At 32.8% G+C, this 18,491-nt stretch overlaps 1 protein-coding gene across 5 annotated transcripts in view; it reads left to right on the forward strand.

Moving 5' to 3' along the window:
• LOC136784284 (dystrophin-like) overlaps nt 1–18,491 on the forward strand; it is a 384,172-nt gene that overhangs the window by 288,081 nt on the left and 77,600 nt on the right. The window lies entirely within an intron of this gene.

Below are 18,491 nucleotides of genomic sequence, written 5' to 3' on the forward strand. Positions count from 1 at the left end.
ACCATCATTTAGCAAACTTCGGTTATTATTTCCAACCTAATTATTTAAGCTTGTTGATATTGTACAATATAATTATGTCAAATTTAGAAGAATAGAATCGCGAGAAAGTAATTTTCCTCATAGAGGAATATAGAGCTTACCCGGAATTATGGGATTCTCGAAATAAGTTTTATTATTTGAAAAATAAAAAGCATGATGCATGGCAACAGATAGCTACTAAGCTGCATTGCGGCATTGATGTTGCAAAAAATAAGATGAAGTCACTTTTATCATCATTTCGTCGTGAAAGAACGAAAATTAAGTCAGCTATGAGTACTGGTCAAGGTATTTACAATTAAATATGTGTGATTCTAGTAATCTTACAATAATATCATAGAGGGTAATAATCTATATATAAAACAAATATAATTTTGCAGGTGGTGAAGACATTTATTTAAGTACATGGTTCGCTTTTAAAAGCTTTTCGTTTTTATTGGATAAAATTAAACCCATTCACCACGTAAATACCGAAAATGTTGGTAAACTCTACTGAATGCAATATATCCCTACACATAATCGTTTTACCATGTCATTTATCCAGCATCAAAACAATAATGTATCAAATTTGCATGTGTTTTTGCAGAATGAATTGACAGTTCTTGTCCATTAACTTCCAGACCTGTTGTTTTTCCTATACCGTATAATTGTGTGGAAGATTTACTTGTTTGTAAAAATTGTGTACATAAATGGTGCATAGTTCCACACAAATTGCTTTACAAAGTTCAAGAATAAGAGTTTTTCATAATGCTTGAATTGTACGAGAGAGTATTCTAAAAGCATTATCCGCACGTACGAGTTTTTGAGAGTCAATAATTAAAAATTCTTTCAATCGATGATTTATAATGCTCAATATATACCTGAATAATTTTTCATAATATTTCATTTTAATGAGGGCACTCTATCACCAAAATTTAAATATGAAATGCATTTGTCGTGATTAGGAAAAGGTTTCGGTTTAGGAAGATTTAATTCTCAATTTCCTTTCATAACAAACAACGTTGAAAAATTCGATTATCTGTTAATCGTCTCTGACAACCGAGAATCAACAAACAAAAAATTATAATTTTTAGCAATAAAAAATCATAGTACGATACTAAAGAAAGATATATAGTTAAAATATTAGCTTCTAGAATCTACAGGAGCTTTAATCATTTACGTCTTTTTCATCTGTATTACTTAAGCAATACGGAAAATTTCAAAGTTGCTCGAACCGACTTGCATGTATCATCCACTCGTCTGAAATATTCGACATCTGCAATTAAATATCCACGTTTTAAATTACGTGATTTTTGTTATAGAATTCGCAAGAAGAAGAAGGTGAAGGAACTGTAGTCGAGCAAATAGTAGATAATCCTGAATCGGACACTATTGGATCTACTAGTTCAAATATAAGTTGTCCTATGCAGGAAATAAGCGAATTTAACAAAAATAAAAGACAATTATTGTTATCTTCAGCTATAAATAAGAAACATAAGCCAACTACGGGAGAAGAAGATCCAAGGATAGAATATGCATTTGATGTACTAAAAAATGTTTCATCAAAAGAAAAAGATGAAAGTACGACATTTGGGGAGTATATTGCTACTAAATTAAAACTATTTGATGAAAAAACACGAGCGATTCTAATGAATCGAATTAATAATGTAGTTTTTGAAATGGAAATGGAATATTATGACAAAAAATCATAAGAAAATGTGTAGATTTTTTATAAATAATTAAAATAATAAATTCGTTTATCTCTATCTAACATTATACTTTTTATTGATAACTTTAATAAAATAATATAGAACGAAAATAATAGTTTAACCCATGAGGTTGACATACATTTACCTTCGCCTATTCTTCCTATACTTCAAAGAAAGCTTAACAAACATCATGTTACATTTCAGAGATTCTTTCTACAAATTATATACGAATGAATTGTTTAAATTATCCCATATTTTTTAATGCCAGATCAGAAAAAGTAATGTAATACTATTTTTAAAACCTACGGTTACACTGAGTTTCAGCAGATATGATAATTAATTATACATAGCATATAAAAAAAATAGTAACATGCATTTCGCGCCCTGTTCTATTTCAAAGAGCGCATCATGCGGCCCACGAATTTGCGCGTTGTAATGATTTCATCTGTTTTTGAACGCAGCAAACGTTTGGCGCTGCGCGGCGCTTTTGGTGTGGACGCTTCTTTAGAGGTTCTATTTAACGGAAAAATGACTTTACTGTCACCATCGTTAACACTTTCCTTTTGATAAACAAAAGAGGCTTGTACTTCTCTAGCATTCCGTATTAATAAACGCATACATAATTATATCGATCACATTAATGTTATCTCATAATGTCCTATATTCCTGATCAAAGCACTGTATTACATTTATTTTCTACTAATTTTCAGGAGCATTCTCAAAGCGCCTAAAGCTGCAAAATGTGGGCAGTAGTAGAGTGTTATTTGTAGATTAACTTTCAAATCGTTTTATCTTTTCAGTGACGTGTTGTATGAACAGCTCTATTTAATAAAGTAGTCAAAGTAGGAATCTTCTGTTAAGAAAGCAATCAAAAGAAGATATTTGTTCGCTTTTTAAGAATCTTACTGTTTTATTACATAGAACAGGATACTATATGTTATTGAAATATTAAAATAACTTGAAAACCGTTTTCAGACAAATAATGTCATAATCTTCTATTGAAATTTCGATCGAAGTGGAGAGATAGGGGAGTTCCTTTAAAAATAAATAAGTCTTCTTTCATTTTATGAAAGGACAAGTCACAAAATTAAGAATAATTTTTTGTTAATGCCGTATATGATTCATAGTTTTTGCACGTTCTTAACCCGTTTGTCCAAAAACGCCACTCTTTGTACACTAGTCTGTCAGAGCTTAAAATTAATGTTATAGATGATAGAAAAAATTGAGAGATAGGGGAAAGTCCCCTGACACCGGACGGCACCTAGTACCGGACACATACAGTATCTCCGTATAAGAAAGCAAAACCGATGAAATGATTCCACGGTAGGGATAAGGAAGGAGAGTAATATTCATGCTTGGTTCAACACGCTTTTGTTTTATCGTATTGATGAAATGGCAGCCATTAATTGCAGTACTACTGTTAGTCAGAGTACACGGCATAAAATTAATTTCCTTCAATGAATAAATATACAACGCAAATTATATTAACGTTTGCAACTGTAAGAAGCAAATCTTGTCAAAATTATTACAGTGAAATTTAATTTTCAATAAAACCTCGAAACTATCTGCTTTTTATATTTTCCGTATACATGCATGTCCCCTACTACCAGACACAAATGTTTCCCGTAGTACCAGTCAGCAAAATGCTGAAATTCTATTCTACTTTTTTTATATACCATTAATTTTGGATATTTAGTAATAATTATTTATTAAAGGTAATGGAGAAACAAAAAAAAAAGGATCGTGGAATGAAAATTCTTTAAAAGAAGTAATTAATAGCGTATTAAGCAAAGGTATGTCCATATGATCAGCTGCATTAAAATATGATATTCCAAAGAACACTTTACACGGTAAATTGACTCTATTACGATCTGGCCAAGAAGTACAGTTGATACCCCAACTTGGCAGATTTGATATGACATTTACACCGGAGCACGGAGAGCAATTGGTAGTACATCTTGTAGATCAAGAGACACGGTAGTGTCTCGACGGCAAGTACATATAAAAGTAGATAATGACATGTCTATACCGCCGAGCACTACCGTTAACTTATACAGTAGGTTTGGCCGCCTCAATTTTCAAACCGAGTTATTTCCGTGAATGATCCACTGTCATGATTTAAGTAAAGCTTTCCTTAAACTAGTTTGGAACAAGCTTTCATTTAAAACCATGAACATTAAAAACGGTTCATGCAATCCAGAGATCTCATACTGAGTTAGCTATATATATATCGAAAATTGAGATTCTTCTCCTTCATAATCTTCTTCTTCTTCTTCTTCTCCAGCCAGAGTGTATGTCTCGGGCTGAAGTTGGCTGCTTAATGTAGGTTTAGTGACGTCAGTAGACGTAAACGTAAATATAGTTGCACACAATCGTAAACAGTGTGTCTGTGTGTATCTCCTAGATATATGATTTGCTTCGTTTATTACGGTAAATCAGGTTAAGCTGCAAGATTGACAGTATTAACCTTAAAACAATTTGAACCTAATTATGAAATAAATAAATGGAAAAACATGATTAGGCGGTTCTTATTTAAATTTGATGAGGTTATACTCATTAAAAGGATTTTTAACTACATAAAGGAATCAACAGATTAGATAAGTATAAAAATGAATTTTATGATACAAAATGTAATATATTTTCTGGTACTTTGTGTGATTTTATTGCAGATTAAATAGTGATGTGTTTATTATCTGACTGCTAAGGGTCGAGCTGTGTGGAGTGAAAGATTAAAATATAATATACACCGTGTCTCTTGATTGCTGAGGATGAAACTACGTGGATTGAGTTGCTGAGGATAGAGCTGACTGGATGAAGTAAGATTAATATTTATATATTTTTAACACAGCCAAGAAGAAGTATACTGTCAACATTTATGTGCATCGGTGATTATCCAGAGTATATATAAATTGCAAGAAATTTTTAAGGTATTTGAAAACCATATGCTAAACTTCCAGGTATTGAAATCATTAACAAAATACATTTTTAGTTGTTTCTTCTCTTTAAACTGATGTGGGTTTCATCTGTCCGATAGGTTATACCTTTGTCAAGAATTAGCAGCATAAATGTGACAGTAATTGGTGCTAAAAAGAAATGTGGTATGCAAAACGACAATGTCAGCTTTAATTATATGCTGGATTGTAGTTTATTTAAAGCTTTGCGAATTGCTTGTCCAGTCATGCCCTTGTATCACCCCAAGCAGCTGATGGACTTACTGAAGTTTCGCAAAGTCAGAAGTTGGTAAAAAGTCAAATGTTGATTAACAAATGGAATGATTCATGTTTCTTTAAAATATTATTTTCTTTGAAGAATTGAGATTTTTAAGTGATGAATTTGATTTTAGGTTTACTCAGATGTTATCATTTAGTATTTTACAGTCACTGTGCAAGTGTATTATAGCAAATAGTAATACTTGTGCTTTGACTTAAATACATTTGGTACAATTGAATTAAAAATCCAAGGAGGAAGGTTCGCACACATACTGACTATTGGAGTTGAATCAACAATTGGGCTTTTCACTCCTGCATTCTGGCACTAGAAACAGGCAAAGATGCAAGCATTGAAAGATTGGCAAAGTAAGAATAAGCCAATATTCAGAAAAACGTCATCCATTGCTCGGCCATAATTTAAGGATGAGACTCATTGGATGAAGTTCTGTAAAATTGAATTAATAACTGTTGATTGTTTTCCTCTGTTACCTATGCTAGTATTCTAGGCCAAAGGCAGTATACTGGTCATTGGTATGGATGAAAAATTGCACGTTTATTCTCAATTGAAACTCAGTCCAAAAATTAATGGTTTCCACTTCATTTTGCAGCTCCAGAAATCCGACCAGTTTCAACAGTGTATAGATATTAGCGAAACGAACATTTGACGACTCTGGCACAGGAAATGTTATAAGGACGACTCGCCAATGTATCTCCTATATCACCTTTGTCAAGAATTAGCAGCATAAATGTGATATTAATTGGTGCTAAAAAGAAGCGTGGTATGCAAAATGACAATGTCAGCTTTGAATATATGCTTGATTGCAGCTTATTCAAAGCTTTGCGAATTGCTTGTCCAGTCTTGCCCCAGTATCAATTCAAGTAGTTGATGAAACTAGTGAAGTCTAGCAAGGTCAGATGGTGGTAAAAAGTCAAATGTTGATAAACAGAAAATGTAAATTAATTAAAACATACATTTTAATTAATTATTTTTATATGTTGATAGTATGTTTATTGATTATGAAAAAGTTAATCAAACTTTTATTATAGTGAAACTGAAAACATTAAACAAGTAGCCGGGGCATTAATTATGAAGTTTATTTGTGCAGAATGCATTACAAATATCAATAAATTCAATGTGTAGACTGTGATATTTTTTCAATGTTAATATATATTATTTTATTAGTTAAGCGCTGCTGTTTCAAAAAATGAGAAGTGTGGAAATTTTCTTTAAATTCTGTAGAAAAATTAAAAAAATTATTTAATTTTTTAAATATTATACTCTTATAAAACGTTATGAAATCCCACAAAAAACAGACTTCGCCTGTAAAAAATGGCGGCAAGTACATAAACCATTTAGCATAAATAATATAGTAAAATTATCCAATTAAAAAAGTAGTGAAATCCAAATATTAGGCAAGTGTATTTTTTCACCTTAGCAAAAGTTAAATTTTTGAAAAAAAAAAGGAACAACAAAGTTACTTGCCGGGCCCGTAATGTCCATGCACAGTGAGAAATAGAATCGTCTGTGGTTCGGCTAACTTCACTCTATATTTTAACATGAAATTTGCTGTACTACGCTATAGCTGAATCTCACACACGATTCAATTTCCCACTGTGCATGGACATTACGGGCCCGGCAAGTAACTTTGTTGTTCCTTTTTTTTTTTTCAAAAATTTAACTTTTGCTAAGGTGAAAAAATACACTTGCCTAATATTTGGATTTCACTACTTCTTTTAATTGGATAATTTTACAATATTATTTATGCTAAATGGTTTATGTACTTGCCGCCTTTTTTTACAGGCGAAGTCTGCTTTTTGTGGGATTTGCCTAATCGGTGGATGCCAATGTTGAAAAAGGGATTCCTAAAACTAGTTTTTGACCTGTCAGTAAAGCTTGTAACGTTGGGGATCCTATCGAAGCCTTACTGTTAAATAGTTCCGTTCAAATGTTGCGCCGCGTTGAGAGGCAAGCAGCGCCGCTGCGTTAGCCTAATGGCGCCGCGAGTGGACTGGAAGAAAAGCTCGGCAAGAGTTGTGGTCACTTCGATTTAGAGAGGAGCCAGAGGCTGATCTGCGAATAGGCACAGGTTATAAGTTACCTAAGTTCGGCAAGAAAAGGGTAGGCAAATAAACGGGGCAGACCGTGTTTCTTTTCTGCGGATTGGATCGGATGGGATTGGCATCTAGTCACAGTCACGCAAATTACAACAAAAAATAACTAGATTCCCTATAATCCGGTGTGTCTATTCCTGGTCGGATTGGATCGGATCGGATTAAGATGGCGGCGTCCATGGTCTGCTAAAGTGATGTGTCAAAATGACATTTAATATCAGTAGATGGAAGAACCGGAATATTAGCAATCAATCAATAATGAAGAGGTGCTCTCCAAGCGACAGAATTTATTTATACTGTTGTAATACACATAGATGCAGTTATTAATTCAGATGAGTATAAATTAACTATTATATATGTAAAATTTATTGGAGTACGAGATTCTTTGTGGTTTTTATGATTTTTACAGATAGTTTTCTTTATCACAATGTGTGAGATGCCTATCAAATGAGGAAAATGGATTACCAAGGATATTTAGGATGGATAAGAAATTAGACGAAAGGATTGCAATTTGAAGAAAAATGCAGGAATTGTCCAACGTTTATTATTTGAAGTTTAAGTGCAGCCTACATTACATGAACTATATAATTATAGCTAATGGTTAATTTAAACTTGTTTAAATTAAACGATCCTAAATACAAGAATCACTTTATTATTAAATTAGTTCATATGTCTTAACCGATTGAAGGAAAGCTAATACAATGGCAGTAAAAGAACGGGAAATATATAGTGGATAATACGGTGGAATGAAATGGTGAGTAATATGTAGCTATACAGGGTGTAACGAAACGACCGCCTTTTCTCGTAACTGGAGGTTCGGGGTGACCATCCAAATGCACGTGTAAAATTTTGTTCGAATCGTTCAAGGGGTTTAAAAGTTATTTCCATTTAAAACTCACCCTTTTTCGGTCCTTTTCGAACGACTTTAACTGTGCATAATAAAGTGGAGAAAGTGAAAAAACAATTGACGAACACGCCACTAGAATGTAAAAATTATCGATCGCGCGCGATAATACATTTGCTATTTATTTCATTAATTTGGCTATTAGATTAATTTTAAAAATAGCAAAATCCTTTTGATTACAATTCCAAATCAATTCAATACAAGTATCATTGACTGAATTGATGGAAAGAGGGAGAAGATAGAATGAAAAGGAAAGTATCAAAAGCTAAGATGTCACGCGACTGCACTGATAATTTAATAGGAAACACATCAAGGCATTTTCTTTCTACAAACGAAGGTAAAAAGAATTATTTAAAATCAATTCATTGATGATAGAAAAATTTAAACTTACCCATTATTGTTCTCCAAGTTCCTTTACACCGAAGTTTTTGAAAAAGCTTCAAACTGGCTCCTCGATGATTTCCAGAATGCACACTTTCATTGATTTTGCATTTAAGAACTCGCGAATTTAAGCAAATTAGGTGTTAACCTACGTTTCTTCAAAACACCGGTTAATTTGACACTTTTTGAACTGTTTGAAGTAGGCTGAAAAGAGAGACAGAGAGATAGAATAATCAATAATTCGTTTCGACCACTCTTAATCACCCTACTTCAAACAGTTCAAAAGTGTCAAATTCTCCAGTGTTTTGAAGAAACGTAGGTTAATACCTAATTTGTTTAAATTCACAAGTGTTTAAATGCAAAATCAGTGATAGTGTGCTTTCTGGAAATCATCGAGGAGCCAGTTTGAAGCTTATTCAAAAACTTCGATTTAAAGGAACTTGCAGAACATTTAATGGGTGAGTTTAGTTTTCTCCTTCATCAATGTATTGATTTTGAATCATTCCCTTTAGCTTCGTTAGTAGAAAGAGAATGCCCTCATGCATTGTCTATTAAGTTATCATTGCGCTCGCGCGATATCTTAGCTTTTGTTACTTTCCTTTACATTGCGTCAACTCGCTCTTTCCATCAAATCAGTCAATGATGCTTGTACTGAATTGAATTGGAATTGTAATATAAAGGATTTTGTTATTTTTAAAATTAATCTAATAGCCAGATTAAAGAATTAAATAGCAAAAGTATTACCGCACGCGATCGATAATTTTTACATTCTAGCTGGGTGCTCATCAATTGTTTTTCACTTTCTCCACTTTCCATTATGCAGTTAAAGTCGTTCGAAAAGGACTGAAAAAGGGTGATTTTTAAATAGAAATAACTTTTAAACCTTTTGAACGATTCGAACGAAATTTTACACGTGCACTCAGTTTGTCACCCCGAACCTCCAGTTACGAGAAAAGGCGGTCGTTTCGTTACACCCTGTATATTAAAAATTGGCAAATAGTTACTATAATAATATTCAATTTAAAATTTTATCAAAGAAATAGATTTACCAAGAGGCTCACCGATAGGTGGAATAATTAGTTCTTAATCAATTACCTATATACTTCTTGGTTGCCAAATATCCATAGAGCAATTGCAATTGGTTTTGTAACTGATATGTGAAAACTTCCTCTTTCAACTAAGATTGGGCCAATGGTTGCAATTAATATTTCAAATGTTTCTCTATTGACACGAAAATAAGATTTAAAATCTACAAAAAAGCATAGAATTTCAAAATAATTTATAATATTAAATAGCTGATAACATATATTTTTTTACCTCTTAAGGAGTAACCTAAGGCAACATTTGTAAAAAAACTTGAAATACGGAAATGGTTTTGCCTTGTTGTTCTAATGATAACTCATCTTCTTCATCGATTGTATCAAAAATAAAACTAATAACAGCAGATGGATCCATAATCCTCAGAATCTACAAATATTAAGACAAAATTTATTATATTTATCTTATTAAGCACGAAAGAAAAATAGAATAAATCCTTTATTATTTAATTTAAAAGATTTCTTGTATTTTACCTATTACTGTATTAGCTGTCCTTCAATCGGTTAAGATATATGAACTAATTTAAAAAAATAAAGTGATTCTTATCTTTAGGATCGTTTAATTTAAACAAGTTTAAATTAACCATAAGCTATAATTATATAGATCATGTAATGGAGGCTGCACTTAAATTTCAAATAAACAAATGTTGGACATTTCCTGCATTTTTCTTCAAATTGCAGTCCTTTCGTCTTATTTCTTATCCATCCTAAATATCCTTGGTTATCCATTTTCCTCATTTGATAAGCATCTCAAACATTGTGATAAAGAAAACTACCTGTAAAAATCATAGAAACCACAGAGAATCTCGTACTCCTATAAATTTTACATATATAATAGTTAATTTATACTCATCTGAATTAATAACTGCATCAATGTGTATTACAACAGTATAAATAAATTCTGTTGCTTGGAGAGCACCTCTTCATTATTGATTGATTGCTAATATTCCGGTTCTTCCATTTACTGATATTAAATGTCATTTGGACACATCACTTTAGCAGACCATGGGCGCTGCCATCTTAATCCGATCCGATCCAATCCGACCAGGAATAGACACACCGGATTATAGGGAATCTAGTTATTTTTTGTTGCAAATTGCGTGACTGTGACTAGATGCCAATCCAATCCGATCCGATCCGCAGAAAAAAAAACCCTGAGACTTCACTAGAGCCTGAAGACGTCAAAGGCCTGAAACTTAGGATTTTCCCGGAAATTTGATCTCTTCCTTGACAAGCGGCGTTACAGGTACCTGTTTAAGGTTATTTCTCGCGTGAGATTTGCTCCACCCGATCATGTGTAACCGATCGGTGGAACCATAGAGTTTAAGAATTACGCGATCGGTTCGAAGTTTTCTTCGTTGTACATTTAGTATAGAGGCAGAGAAGAAAATAGCTTACTCGGGAAATGCGAGTCAGTGTAGCAGCTCGAAATGGTTGTAGGCCGAAAAGAATGGGAAAATAAGCCTCAGAATAGATAATATTACCAAGTTTGCCAGCTCAGGAGATCCTGAGCCGCGCGCGCGCGTGCGGTAGAGTCTCACCGGATTGTAGGTACAGGCCAGGTGACGCGGATAAAAAAAAACTCGTAATACTGTTGATGGCATTTTTTGGTCCAGCCAGGGGCGACCCAAGTAGGGTCTAGCGCCCAGCGCGCTCCAGGATCGTAAGTACTTATAAATTACCCCTGGTCGAGAAAAGTAAAAGAAATTTGGCTAACACCTGTCCCAGTCATAAGAGACCGCGTAAATTAATTTAATAACCGCTTTTGATATTTAGCCTATTGTTTTCTCCCAATAGGTGAAAAAGGGGAGAGGCGAATTTTGATGTGGTGTAGAGATAGAAATTGTAAATAGAGAAAAACTTGCGAAAACGAATGTTACAGTCTCTACATAATTATTTTTCCCCTATCGAAAGAGAAGAGCGTGTCACAAGCTGAAACTGCCTCACCATTTTAATATTGAAAAAAAGGCAGCAGGCAAACATTTTTATTATGATGTTATGAAAAGACATCCCAATATATCACTGAGTACACCAGAATCTACAAGTTTAATGCGAGCAATCGGTTTTAATAAGGCTAAAGCCAATATATTTTTCTCACTTAGAAAAAATTTAGAAAAATATTGTAGGATCGGAGAGGATTGGATGTACGGGATAGGCCTAATTGTAGAGCGAGTAGCACTGGCGTATAGGGTAACGAGTATCGAAAGTAGTCCCAAAATCACTGCGCGCAAGAAGCAGGTGAAGCGAATTGCGAGACAGGGGAGTCCTAGATTGATTGTACAGAAGGAAGGTGTGCCATATATGTTGGGTGAAATAAAAGGTGTTAGTTAATATTAAACCTGTGAATCTTTCTCCCAAATCCTATAATATCAATTTTTACCATCTAACATCTATAATTGTGATGAGAAAGGTATATCATGTGTACAAAAGCATGGAAAGTTCTAGCTCCAAAAAATGTGATGCAAGTAGGTAAACTAACCTCGGCTGAAAGGGGCAAGAATATTACAATATTATTTTGTATGAGTGCAACTGGATCCTATATTCCACCTTTCTTTGCCTTTCCAAGGTAGACAATGAACGACCGTTTACTAATTAATGCACCGGCTGAAAATGTAGGTGTTGCTCAACCAAAGTGTTGGATAATCAACAACTTTTTCTTGCAATGGCTGAATTATTTTGTAAAATGTAGTCGACCTTCAAAAGATAATCCGGTGCTCATTCTTGTAGATGGTCATAGCAGCCATAAGACATTACATGCTATAAATTTTTGTATCAAATATCATACTCATATGATTAGTTTTCCGCCTCATACAACACAAACTTCAGTCTTTGGATAGAACGTTTATGAAGCCGTTCAAAAATGCCTATTATGAGCAATGTAATGAATGCATGAGAGCAGATGCAGGAGCTTGTATAACAGATTACCACATCGCAGGCCTGGTTCCAGAAGCATTTATTAAGTCAGCACGGTTCGATATTGCTGCTTCTGGATTTAAATCCTCTGGGATTTTTTCTTTCAATAAAAATATATTTAAAGACACTGATTTTCTTCCAAGTGATGTAACAAATATTGCTTTGAATGAGAATGATGGTATTCCTACCAAACAAATATATGTTCATGAGCCTTCGAAATATTTAAATTCCCAGCCAACTACCAGTGTCAGTACTGATAATTCAGTTCCATCTACTAGTGGCTCAAATATAAATGTTGCTAAAAAATTATTGGATAGTTTGCCACTGCCTGATGCTGCAAAGAAACGGTCAGAAACAAGGAAGAAAAAACTGAGTATAGTGAAATTCTTACTACATCTTTCTATAAAAATAGATTGGAAGAAAAGAGAATAGCAAAATAAATGTTCAAAATTAATTCTACTACGAAAAAATTCAAACGTGTTGCTAAATATAAAAATACGAAAAAAAATTATTCATTAGAAGATGAAAATGAAATAGCTTGTGTAGTATGCTTGGACACCAATGACGAAGATTGGATTCAATGTTCAAGTTGTAAAGGATGGGCCCATGAAGTTTGCGCTGATCTTTCGGAGTCATCTATCAATTATATTTGTGATAGATGTCAAATTTATTAACCCTGTTACAATTTAATTGACTTTCTTTAATGTGTCCGGTACAAGGGGCCATACTTTGTTTTCAATAAATTTCTTACTAAAAGTTAATCATTGTTAGTTATTAATATATATAAAATATTAATAACTTTAATTATTTACGTGTGCTCGTAGGGTCTTAGACTAATAGTAACAAAAAAATCTTGTTTTTTCAATTACTTGCTGAGCTATCCTTGAAATTGCTTAAGGGGGTTGTCGCAATATATCGTTTTCTTAAGAATTCTTTGAAAAAATTAATATTGGTTTATTTCATTATTATCTACCCCATGTTAAAATTTCAAGAAGGTAGGCTTCATAGTTGTTGAGAAAAAAAATCATAAAGTTACACGCTTATACATTGCATCTTATGGACAAACCGTTGTGAAAGTTAGAGTTTCATTAATAATAGCAAAAGTTTTCTTACCATTTGTTTCAAAAATCGACATTATGTTGAAAAAGTTGAGTAGAATAACATGTTTCAAAATGGAAACATGTGCCTTCATAGTTTGCGAGATATGTCCTTCGAAAGAGTGCCCTTTCGTAAAATTATCATCGTGCGTAAGACATAGGTGGGTAGTTAGAACGGAGACTTAGTAACGCCGTACGTTCGAAATATCAGCGCGAAGATCATAAGTTTTGAATGTGCATTAAGAGTATAATACATAATTATTTAAGAAAAAGAATGAATAAAATCTTATAATTTTATAAAATTGAAATTGGATAAAGGATAATAATAAATTAATAATAATAAATGGTAAATTTGGTTTGGATACTACTAAGTACTAACAGCCTGCTCGTAAGGCTAGGTAAAAATGCAACGTTGCCAAACCGCTGTACTCTCCTATATAAACAAGTGTACGTATGCACAGACAAGGCGCAACTGTGTATGCGTGAACAATCCCTACCAAAAATTTTGTTTGGAAGAAAGAAGTAGGAGCATAAGAATACGATTACCGCTGGCGGCATAATTTTTGATGCGGCAGTACCACGACAACCCCCTTAAGGGGGTATCCTGCTTTAGAACGTTCAAAAAATCGATTTTTTTTTATTGCTTAAATCTATTCCTTATATGTATAAGAACATATATCCGAAGTTATAGAGTCGGATTCGCAGTATTTCCGAAGATACAGCACTAAACGCAGCGGGGCATCGAGCAAGTGCCAGTGCTCGGTCAGACTGAAACGCGCGCGCTCCTCCCCTCGTCATCGTCTTGCATCCTTCAAACATTCTGCTAGATTGATTGACGAAAAAGTGGAGGAACATATTCGTCCAATCTACGAAGAACTTTCGAATGACGATCTCATGACGCGATGCTTAGGTGAACACACGCAAAATTCGAACGAATCGTTCAACTCCACTGTCTGGCACATAACTCCGAAACATCTCAATTCTGGTCAAAAAAATCGTAGAAATTGCTGCGTATATGGCTGCAGGAATGTTCAATGAATGATATTCAGCAGTTCTGCATACCATGCAATTACTCAGTTTGAAAATTGGCCAGCAATGTAAAATGTTTGCGGATAATGTCGACAAACAACGGATTAAACGAGAAAGACGACGTTCGTCTCTTTCCAGTAAGGAAGCTCGTACGGCCCGTAGACTTGAACAACTTCAACAAAATGAGTTCCATGAGAAAGCTGAAGGTCTATTGTATGGCGCAGGAATAGCTGATTAGCGAATTATTGCCGTAAGTAGTCGAAAATTAACATTTTTCCAGTTCATAAACTTCAAAGCGCTTTTTCTCGAGTTTTCTTTTTTCCACTTTTTCTAAACTGGCGGGCGTGTTTGCAAAAAACATAAATAAGCTATCGTAACGATCCAAAGTTTTTTAGCTTCAGTTTTATCTACTCTTCTATATGAACCAGAAAGTTTTTTGGAAATAAATTTCTAAAAGACTTTTTCAGCACATTGAAGAGATATTTTTTTCTCGTAAAAAGCACTTTTGCTTCAAATTCGGAAAAAATTTCAAATTTCAGAATTTCTTCGGATTTTTCTCGGTTCAAATAGAAAATACATGTATGAAAATGAAATATTTTTTTGGCTTTCTGTTTCAGATCAAAATTAAGAGCTCCATCACTCCCGCCAATAGAAAACTCGGATTACGGATTGCCCAACAAATGTGTCTAATAATCGGCTGCATTTTGATATTTTTCTTTAAAAAAATTTTTTTATAATGTTTAATTTTATACTAAAATATTCCTGAAAGTTCGCTGAAGTTGGTTATTTTTTTCTATCTTAAAAAAATTCCCTAAAAAACGGTTTTTAGGCCTTCCAAAGCAGGATACCCCCTTAAGTGTTCGGCACTAGGGGACTTTCCCCTACCTGATTTAAGAGCTTGAAACCTGCCCTTTCCGATGGTAAAACAGAATTTACTATATAATATTGCTAATTATGAGTAAACGTCGTTTAAACACAAAACAAGCATGATTTTTCTCTCTTTTTCTTCAAATCGAGTTTTTAAAGAATTTTCCTTCAGAAATCGACTTGAGACCTTTTTAACCAGTGAAATAAATGTCTCTGAAGTTTGAAGAATACGTATTTGAAAAATTGATTTTCATCTTCAGTATTTATTAAAATGGCATCCAAATTGCAATTTTTTACTCAAAAACTATGAACTTGTCGGCAAAATACCAAGAGAGAAGTTTTTAAATCTTTCAAAATATATACCAGAATTTTTATCAATAATTTTTGCATATTTTTTTTTTGTAAATAGCAAAATTTGTGTAAAATCGAAAAATTGCTCAATATGCTTTCAAAAAATTCTAATTTATACTTTAGCTAATTGAGATAATCTTTTATTCTTGTTAATTTCTAATTAAGATGAAATATATCTATCGTCTGTTCGGCGTTAAGAGAGTTCACCTATCTGAGCAACTATCGCCATCGTGGAGGTCAAGGAATGTAAATAGTCTCTTTGCTTTTTTTAGATATATTTGAATTTGTTATAATTTTTTAAATGAAGAAAAAACTTTTCGTACTATTCAATCTTTTCTATTTTCAAGTATAAGAACATTTAGTTTTTGCTACTTCACAGAATGCATGTTTGAATAACAGTATAACAAGAAAATTTGTCGCAATTGATGCAAAATCTGCTAGTTCTTTAACGACATCCTTCATGGATACATAACTGATCTTGATCTTGATTGGTGCTTGTTAGATTTCACATCACCCAACTTTGAATTCGATAAATACTTTCTACTCATTCCTTACAAAGACGTTTTATTTTCATGTGAGTACATTGATCTTTCTTGCAAATGTTCTAGATTGTTACAGCATTTGTAACTGATGCTTCAATAATTTGTACAAAAATTTTGAATGGACATTATTTTGAACTTATACTTAATGAAGCTTTTTTTACATCGAAAATGATGGAAATCAACCACTCCCATGTATTTATTGTTTCGTGAAAGCAAAAACAAATCCTAAAGGAAATCCTGTTTCTGCTCTGTCGCAGCATTTCGCGAATATCTTTTTATTGGTTGTTAGAGGCAACACTAGCAGCTGAAAATAATGTAGAAACTTCTTTTGAGTCACTATCACTGATAAAATTCATGTAACTATTCTTGTCATGGCTTATTTTGAACGATCCTGGCGGAGTTTTTCTTTTATTTTGTCTTTGCAAACAGTTCCCGTCGATCGTAAACCATATTTGTTCAAGTGAACCACAAAATTTGGTCTAGTAAAATAATAATAAAAATAAAGATGGTAGTTAGATAATTTTCTTTTTGAAACGTCCATTATGAAAGTGGATTGATAATTTCTAAGACTACTCTCGAGCCAAGTGGATACGAAAATAAACTTTTTTTGATCTTTTTTACCACAATAAATATTTAAATTGAAAATAAATCCATTCGGTCCACACTAACCCCATACCTTTATGCCACATCTATCAGAATTACAGGGAAAATATTGTTTTAGACATGTGTGCCCGAAAATTCTAACCATCATTTCATCCACAGAAGGAGCGGTAGAAAAATCTGTATTGTTGAATATTTCTTTTTTTCAAAAATTCAAAATTTTGCAAACTTTTCAGACTTTCCTATCATCATTTTTATCATGAGATTTTGACTATTCTCTTTTACAGTTTATTTCAATAAACCTATCGCGATTCATCGCTAAAGAGACAACAAAGCACATGATGAGGGAATCCTTTTCCTAATAGTCTCTTTGATCATTTCGTGTGTTGTATGACGATAGCAACAATATCCATACAAAAGTATCTAATTCTTCTATAGATAAATCGAATCCGTTTCCTTCGCAAGCTGCAATGATATAATTTTTAATTTCTAAAGAAAAAAAAGCTCAAATAATTCTACAAGTGATATTAAAATATTTTTCTTGTATCTCATTACTCAAAAGTAATTGGTCATTTTGATTCCTTAAGTAAACCTTTCTCCATTAGTCCCTGAAAAATCATGATTTGGTTCTAACTTTTTCTGATTTCCTGTATAAAGAAGAAAAATAGATTTGTATCATACTTTAAAAAATGAAATATTTTATTCAGAATTTTCATCATCTGACTCAAAAGTTTCATCAGGATCTGAGTTGTCTGCATCAGGTATTATTACATACTCATCATCCTTATCATAATCCTCATCCTGGATTCATTCACGTTCGTCTTTTTGGATATTTTTGCTGATTTCCTTTTGGGCATATTTACAATATTTACGAAATCAGATTTTTAGTCAATAATTTGTAACTATATCCCTAGATAATAACGAATAGAAATAATGATTTATTTTAGTAGATTGTTGACTTCGAGTGTCTGCTATCGGAAACAATTTCGTGCCATCGGACCAAGTTCAAATTTGAAGAATGGAATTTTTTTGTAGCAAATACAGTAAGAATTTGGGTTTAAATGAACTCTCTAATTCCAAATATGCAAACAATTTCAAATTTCGATGAATGTATAGGTGTAAAATTAAGAATAATTTCATTTAATATGGCACTGCAAAGGAGAATTATTAAGCAGAAAAAAATGATGCGTTGCAGATGAAAAATTGTCTAATGCTTAACCTCCAGTAATTCTAAAGTGTAAAGATAGAAAATGAGACAGTATGCGTTGATAACGAATGAAGCAACAAATAATATGTATGTTCATAGAAAAAATGATCAATGGTAAAATACTTTAAAAATTAGCTAAAGCATAAATTAGGATTTTTTAGAATCATTTTGAGTAATTTTTCGATTTTACCAAAATTTTGCTATTTACAAAAAAAGAAATATGCGAAAACTGTTGAAAAAAATTCAAGAATTTTTTTCTCTCTGTAGTGTTTTGCTGACAAGTTCGTAGTTTTTGAGTAAATAATTCATGAAAGTATTGGCAAAAAACATTGCGATTTGGAAGCCATTTTTAAAATACTAAAGTTTAAAATAAAATTTTTGGTTATATATTCTTTAACTTCAGATATTTATTCCACCAGTTAAAATGATTCCAAGTCGATTGCTGAAGAAAATTCTTT

The sequence above is a fragment of the Prorops nasuta genome, unplaced genomic scaffold (genome assembly GCF_024137725.1).
Source record: "Prorops nasuta isolate Cenicafe-Biocafe unplaced genomic scaffold, Cenicafe_Pnas_1.2 PNAS00051, whole genome shotgun sequence".
Lineage (NCBI taxonomy): Eukaryota > Metazoa > Arthropoda > Insecta > Hymenoptera > Bethylidae > Prorops > Prorops nasuta.